The sequence below is a fragment of the Pipistrellus kuhlii genome, unplaced genomic scaffold (assembly GCF_014108245.1).
Source record: "Pipistrellus kuhlii isolate mPipKuh1 unplaced genomic scaffold, mPipKuh1.p scaffold_m20_p_2, whole genome shotgun sequence".
Lineage (NCBI taxonomy): Eukaryota > Metazoa > Chordata > Mammalia > Chiroptera > Vespertilionidae > Pipistrellus > Pipistrellus kuhlii.
Window position 1 is genome coordinate 118,215,064 of NW_023425515.1, and position 8,618 is coordinate 118,223,681.

The 8,618-nt window shown below is 44.7% G+C and overlaps 1 pseudogene; it reads left to right on the plus strand.

The window, feature by feature from the left end:
- The first annotated feature begins 6,987 nt into the window (after positions 1-6,987).
- LOC118723049 lies at positions 6,988-8,057 on the plus strand (annotated as a pseudogene).
- Positions 8,058-8,618: the final 561 nt, after the last annotated feature.

Below are 8,618 nucleotides of genomic sequence, written 5' to 3' on the forward strand. Positions count from 1 at the left end.
GCCTTTCCCCTTTCCTTCCACTCTCTAAAAATGAATGGAAATTGGTCAACATGAACATAAAGGTTTTAAGTATATTGCACCATGTGCCACCGCCCAAAGTAAAATCTCCTGTCACCATACATTAAGACCTCCTTCTCCCCAACACCCTTCCCTCTGGCAACCACCACACTGCTGTTTGTGTCCACAAGTTTCAGTTTTATATCCCACATGAGAGAAATCATATGGTTCTTCTGACCCATATACTTGTTCTGACTGACTTATTTCACTGAGCATAATATTCTCAAGGTTCATCCATGATTTTGCAAATGACAGTATTTCATTTTTTCCTATTGTTGTGGGGTCGAACCCTAGAATCAAAAATAAGACCACTGGAGGCTGCTAATTGATTAAGAAAAGCAGGCAAGGATTTATTGAACTGGCCAGGATGGCCGTGAGAGCACCACACATAGGTGGAGTCCACACTCATGACCTCGCTGTTCCAGATGTAGGCAGTCCTTTTAAAGGTCTAGACCACAAGAATTTCCCTTTGTTCTAAATTCTAAATTCTAAAGGTTGGGAACAGTCCGCAGGGTGGTTCCCAGCCACATCCTGCTTGACATTGGAATGTGAACCTATCTTGTGGTAGCAGATAGTATAGAAAAAGACCTGAGCAAAGTTAATCTCTAAAGGTTATCTGCAGTTTCAACTCCTGGAGCTACTGAGTCAATGGGAATCAATCTGTGGTTCTGGTCCACCGGCAGGTAACTACCCTATTGTTTAAGTAAGTGAGTGCAACAGCCGGAATAGCAGTGTTAAAATTCAAACAGCAGTTTTTACCTAAGTATGGTTGCTACTATACTTCATCATGACTGTGTAGTATCCATTGTGTATATGTACCACATCTTTATCTAGTCTTCTATCACAGGACACTTTGGTTGTTTCTATGTCTTGGCCACTGTGAATAATGCTGCAATGAACATAGGGGTATGCATACTTATGTGAATACATGATTTCAAGTTTTTTGGGTATATACCCAGGAGAGGGATTACTGGGTCGTATGGTAGCTCTATTCTCAATTTTTTGAGGAATTGCCCGACTGCTGTCCATAGTGGTTGTACCAGTCTACATTCCCACCACCAATGAATGAGGGTTTCCTTTTTCCCACAAGCTCTCCAACACTTACTATTGCTTGTCTTGTTAATAATGGCCACTCTAACAGGGGTGAGGTGGTATTCCCTTGTAGTTTTGATTTGCATTTGCCTAATTTCTAGTGAGGCTGAACATCTTTCATATATCTATTGGCTGTTCATATGTCTTCTTGGGAGAGGTGTAGTTTCAGGTCCTCTGCTCACTTTTTGGTTTTACTGTTTGGTGCTGAGTTTTATAAGTTCTTTATATATTTTAGAAATAAACCTTTGTCAGAGCTACTATTTGTAAATATCATCTCCCATCTGGTTGGCTGCCTCTTTGCTTTGTTGTCTTTTTCTGTGCAAAAGCTTTTAAGTTTTATATAGTCCCACTCATTTATTTTTGCCTTTACTTCCCTTGCCTTTGGGGTGAAGTTCATAAAATGTTCTCTATGACCAAGGTCCATAAATTTGTTACCTATCTTTTATTCTATGTAACTTATTGTTTCAGATATAATGTTAGGTCTTTGATGCATTTTGAATTAAGTTTTGTACATGGGGACAAACTATAATCCAGTTTCATTAGTTTGCATGTGGCTTTCTAGTTTTCTCTGCACCATTTATTGAAGAGACTATCTTTATTCCATTGTGTGTTTCTGGTTCCTTTGTCAAAAATTACCTGTCCTGCCGAAACCGGTTTGGCTTAGTGGTAGAACGTCGGTATGCGGACTGAAAGGTCCCAGGTTCGATTCCGGTCAGGGGCATGTACATTGGTTTCGGACATAACCCCGGTAGGGGGTGTGCAGGAGGCAGCTGGTCGATGTTTCTCTCATCGACGTTTCTAGCTCTCTGTCTCTTTCCCTTCCTCTCTGTAAAAAATCAATAAGATATATTTTAAAAAATTATCTGTCCATATACATGTTTTTATAGCTGGGCGATCTATACTAATGTCACCCTAATAAATTTAATAAATAAATAAAAATAAACAAATTAGCCTGCTAAAAACTGATGTAAAAATATCTTCAGGTGAAGATATGGACTTGTCATTTTTACACATGGAAATATTGAATTGGTAATTTCATATGAATCAACCTAATATACTAAGATATTTATTCTATTGTAATATATGATTATGACAAAGAGGGGAAAAACTAATGTCTATCATTAGAGGAATGGTTAAATAAACTTTTTAAAAAATATATATATATTTTATTGATTTTTTTTACAGAGAGGAAGGGGGAGAGATAGAAAGCTAGAAACGTTGATGAGAGAGAAACATCGACAAACTGCCTCTTGCACAACCCCCACCGGGGATGTGCCCACAACCAAGGTACATGCCCTTGACCGGAATCAAACCTGGGACCTTTCAGTCCGCAGACCGACACTCTACCACTGAGCCAAACCGGTTTCGGCTGGTTAAATAAACTTTATTAATGATAGCCCGTTGTAATTTTAGAAAGTTGAGATAAAATTTGTATATAATAAAAATCTATAGATCTTCAACTTGATGACTAATTTTATATACTCATGTAACCACCACCCAAACAAGATATAGAACATTTTATCACTTCACAAAAGTTCCTCTGTGCTCCTTTCATCCTATCTAATAAAAGAATAATATGCAAATTAACCATCACTCTGCTACACCCTTAAGCCACACCCACAAGCCATGCCCACAAACCAATCAGGAGTGAATATTCAAATAAACCCAACCAAAATGGCTATAGCCACAGAGAGCAGGAGGGAGGCTTGGGTTTCCCAGGCAATGGAGGAAGCCAAGCTTTCCTCCTGCCCTTGCCAGCCTAGGCTTCCATTCAAGGGTACAAAGTTTTAATTATAGAAGGTAAACAAATCCAAACAGAAATGGTGGCAGCCATGGAACTGGAAGAATAGGAGGCTAGTGTTGCCCCCGGCAATGGAGGAAGCCAAGTTTCTGCACACCCTGGCCAACCCAGGCCTCTGCTTAAGGCTATAAAGTTTCAATTATAGAAGATACATAAACCCCAACAAAAATGGCTGCTGCCACAGAGCAAGCAGAAGGCTTGGCTCTGCTCCAGGCTACAAAGTTTCAATTGTAGAAGGTAAATATAAATTTCAGATACCAGGGCTTCTGCTTGGGTCATCAGGGGGCATGGTCAGCCTGCAAATCATCACAGGCCTCTCGCTCAGGCCACCCCATGCCCCAAGGGAACCCCCACCCTAATCCAGGACACCCTTCAGGGCAAACCAGCCAGCCCCCACCCATGCACCAGGCCTCTATCCTATCTAATAAAAGAGTAATATGCAGATTGACCATCACTCTAACACACAAGATGGCTGCCCCCATGTCGTCAACAATCCTGCTCCCATGTGGACACAAGATGGTCACCACAAGATGGCCAGTAGGGGAGGGCAGTTGGGAGGGACCAGGCTGGCAGAGGAGGGAAGTTGGGGGTGACCGAGCCTTCAGGGAAGGGCAGTTAGGGGTGACCAGGCCTGCAGGGGAGGGCAGTTAGGGGCCAACAGGCTGGCAGGGGAGCAGTTAGGCATCAATCAGGCTGGGAGGGGAGTATTTAGGGGTGATGAAACTGGCAGGCAGAAGAGGTTAGGGGCAACCAGGAAGGCAGGCAGGCGAGCAGTTGGGAGCCAGCAGTCCTGGATTGTGAGAGGGATGTCCGACTGCCCATTTAGGCCTAATTCCACTGGGATCAGGCTTAAATGAGCAGTCGAACATCCCTCGAGGGATCCCAGATTGGAGAGGGTACAGGCTGGGCTGAGGGACCCCCCCCATGCACAAATTTTATGCACCGAACCTCTAGTCCTATATAATAAAACGCTAAGCCAAAATTGGTTTGGCTCAGTGGATAGAGCATTGGTCTGCAGACTGAAAGGTCCCAGGTTTGATTTTGGTCAAGGGCATGTACATTGGTTGTGGGCACATCCCTAGTAGGGGGTGTGCAGGAGGCAGCTGTTCAATGTTTCTCTCTCATTGATGTTTCTAGCTCTCTATTCTTTTCCGTTCCTCTCTGTAAAAAAAATCAATAAAATATATTTTAAAAAATAAAAATAAAAGGCTAATAAGCAAATCAACCAAACTGGAATGACCGGTCACTGTGACACAGACTGACCATCAGGGGGCAGACACTCAATTCAGGAGCTGCCCCCTAGTGGTCAAAGCACTCCCAAAGCGGGAGTGCCACTCAGCCAGAAGCACTGAGCTGGGCTCATGGCTGGCAAGTGCAGTGGTGGTGGCCGGAGCCTCTCCTGCCTCTGTAGCAGCACTAAGGATGTCTGACTGCCCCTGAGGGCTCCTGGACTGTGAGACGACAAAGGCCAGGCTGAGGGATTGCCTCTCACAAGTGCACAAATCTCATGCACAGGGCCTCTAGTTTTTAAATAATCCCCTCGCACAAACAACCATTTTCTGATTTCAGACACCACAGATTAGTTTTGTCTGTTCTTGAACTTCATATAAATGGAATCAAGTATTGCCTTGTGTCTATCTTCAATATAATATCTGTGAGGTGCATCTATATTATTGTTTCAGGAATTATTCTTTGTTTTTGTTGAGTAGCATTTCGATATATAACTATTCCATAACTTAATCATACATTCTCCTATTGATGGCATTTGGTTTCCAGTTTTTGGTTATTATGAACTAGAGGCCCAGTGCACGAATTTGTGCACCAGTGGGGTCCCTTGATCTGGCCTGTGGGATTGGGCTGAAACTGGCTCCCCAACATCCCATGAGGGGTCCCGAATTGCAAGAGGATGCAGGCCAGGTTGAGGGACCCCACTGGTGCACAATTGGGGCCAGGGAGAGACATAGGAGGTTGGTCAGCCGGGAAGGGCTTGTCAGAGGACTTCAGCGCATGTCCAACAGGTCTTGCTCAGTCCTGATTGGCCGGACCCCAGCAGCAAGCTAACCTGCCGGTAGGAGAATCTTCCCCCTGGTAGTCATGCACATCATAGTGAGCAGTTGAGTGGCCTTAGTGTATCATTAGCATATTATGCTTTGATTGGTTGAATGATCAATCAGTCGACCAAACATTTAGCATGTTAGGCTTTTGTTATCCTATAAAATAAAAGCATGATACACAAATTGACCGAATGGTGAAATGACTGGATGGTGGGGGATGGGGCTGACAAGCAGGTGGGAGCAGGTTAGCCAAGACATGTGCTAGCAGGCAGAGGGAGGGGACTGCCGTCAGGGGTGGGGGTAATGGCAACCAGGGGCAGCAAAGGAGCAGGTGGGGGTTGGGTCAGACACTCGCTGGCAGGGTCATTCCTTGAACAGCTGCTGTTTGCCTCCTGCAGAGGAGCAGGGAGTGGCCCTAAGCTGCATTCAAACATCCTCTGAGGGCTCCCAGGCTGTAAGAGGTCACAGGCTGGGCTGAGGGACCCTCCATCCCCTCTGCTGCAAGTGCACATATTTTCGTGTACCAGGCCTCTAGTATAGGATAAGTCTGTTATGAACATTCTTGTATAAGTCTTGGTATGGACACATGTTATCTATCCCTTGTATTGTAGTATTGTGATAAAAATAATATACAAATTTTCAGTATTATTGCTAATCCAAACAACCCAAGAACTTTTATTACCTTTTATTAATTCAAAGATTTTTCACCATGTGTGAAAATTTACTTTTTCCATGGTAGGAAAAACTAAGTTTTATATTATAAAATATATACATATTACATATATTAAAATGCACATTTGTGGATATGTATAATAAAAGGCTAATATGCAAGTTGTCCCCTCAACTAGAAGTTTGACCGGGAGTTCATCTGGGAGTTTGACCAGGGGGTGGGGATGGCTGGACAACTGCCCATGGATCCTCCCCCTGGCTGGCTCTGCCCCTGATTGGCCCTGATCAGGGTGGGCTGGCCGGACTTCACCTGTCTATGAATTCATGCACCAGGCCTGTAGTATACATATATTTATACACAAATATTTATATATTATATGTTATATAAATGGATTATCAATTTGTTCAGAATTAAAATTCTTTAATATAGTATCTCATTTGGTTGGAATGAGATTCGAAGCAAATCTCAAGATTGAAGCCATAGGTAAAACATGTATTTTAAACAGTAAACATTATTAGATACTTCTGTCACTCACTAACTGTTGTTGCTAAAGAAATTGAGATTCTGGACTAGGTAGTATGTGCTGTCCTTCTCTTAAGCCTGCTTCTATTCTATTTAGTCCACCACAGACCTATCTATGACACTTGGAAAGCTCCAGATCACTCAAATTAATAGAGTTCCCATCTACACTAATAAAAGAGAAAAATGCTAATTGACCTTCTCTATGCCCACAGCCAATCAGGAGTGATATGCAAATTAAGCCAACAAAGATTGAGGGTAAATTTGCATATGCAGGAAGGGGCAGGCTGTGTCTGATGCCACTGCAGGGTCCAATCCACCATTGGAGAATGGCAGGCCATATGGGAAGTGCCTCACACCGCCCGTGGGGTCCAGGCAGCCATATGGGTTGGGCAGGCATGGTAGGCAGTGCCTGTTGCCACCTGCAGGATCCAGCCTGCCTTCGGTAACAGCGCAGACCCGGGGGACAGTGCCTGTTGCTATCTGTGGGGTCCAGGACACCATCCAGGACTGGGCAGGTCTGGTGGGCAGCACCTGACACAGCCCGCGAGGTCCAAGGCACCATCCAGGACCAGACAGGCCTGGCAGACAATGCCTGATGCTGCCCGTGGGGTCCAGGTAGCCATCTGGGTCTGGGCAGGCCAGGTGGGCTGAGCCTGATGCTGCCTGCTGGGTTGAGGCTGCCATCAGGGACCCAGGTAGGTGGGGTGGTGAGGGTCTCTGGGATCACTGTCTGCCCCTGGGCCGCCTGTGGACACACATGAAGCAGGCCAGGATTGAACATTTTAATGAAAATGGGATGCCTGTGCCCAGCCCACCATGCCCAGTCCCTGGCGAGGAGAGGGCAGTTGACAGTTAGCAGGCATGGAAAGGACTGGGAGCAACTGCAAGCATGCTACCAGGAAGAGGTGCTGAACCATGATGACACAGAGGGCTGGCTGATGGAGGTGTGAAAAGGTGCAGACTAGGTGGCTCTTGCTGGTGCTAAGCTTGAAAAGTGCATCAACAGCCTGATGGACTATATCGCCTTTCTGAAGAAGGTGCATGAAGAGGAGATCACTGAGCTGCAGGTGCAGATCCAGTATGCTCAGATCTCCATGGAGATGGACACGTTCTCCAAGTCCAACCTCTCTGCAGCGCTCAAGGACATCAGTGCCCAGTAGGAGAAGTTGGCTGCCAAGGACATGCAGAATGCCAAAGAATGGTACAAGAGCTGCTCACCATGCTGACCAAGAGCACTGCCAAGAACACCTATGGGGTGCACGCTGCCAAGGATGAGGTGTCTGAAAGCCACCGCCTGCTCAAGGCCAAGACCCTGGAGTTCAAAGCATGCCAAGGCATGAACTAAGCTCTGGAAAGCAGCTGAGAGAGCTGGAGGATAAGCAGAACTCCAACATTCATGCTATGCAGGACACAATCAACAAATTAGAAAATGAGTTGAGAACTACAGAGAATGAAATGGTATGATATTTAAAAGAATGCCAGGACCTCTTCAGTGTGGCTTTGGACATTGACATTGCAGCTTACAGGAAACTCTTGGAAAGTGAGGAGACCCAGCTCAGTTTCACCAGCGTGGGAAGCATAGCCAGTGGCTACACCAAGAGTTCCCAGATCTTTGGCCGCTCTGCCTAAGGTGGTTTACAGACTAGCTCCTACTTGATATCCACTTGCTCCTTCCTTTTTTAATACTCCAGCAACGTCCAGGAGGAGCAGATCGAGATGGAAGAGACCATTAGAAAGCTAAGGATGAACCCCCGCTGAAGGAGAAGCTGAAGAGGAGGAGAAGAAAAAAGAAGTGGCTGACGAAGAGGAAGGAGAGGAAGAGGAAGAAGGTGCCAAGGAAGGATTTGAGGATGCAAAGGAGGAAGAAGAAGGGGTGAAGGTGAAGGAGAAGATGCTCGAGAAGCTGAAGATGAGAAGAAAGATGAAGGTGTTGGGGAGGAGCAAGCAACCAAGAAAGGATTGAGCCCTCCTTTCCTTAATTATTTCAGGAATAATCTTCCTGAAACCAGGTCAACTCTGTCACCAACCAAGCAGTTGAGTTCCTGATACTATATGAATGAAGAAGTTAATATATATAACATTCTGAGGTGACTCAGGTTGGACATTAAATGTTGTACTATGACTTTTCTCCTTATGCAGAATATCTGTTTGCTTGCAGAGTGGCTTCCTGGCTTGCTGCCAGCCTGAGCATGGTCCATGCTTATGAATTCAGGATCTATGACAATGTGAATAATTCAGATGTTTACAATTAAAACACATGAATACATGAATTCACTGATGTTAATGTTAAACTTCATGGAAAAAATAGTTCTTTGAATCTTTGGTGATTAGAAATTAAAGACCTCAAATCATGTGCAATAAACAGTAAATAAAGTTGCACTGAATGACAAAAAAAAAAAAAAAAAAAAAAAAAAAATTAGGG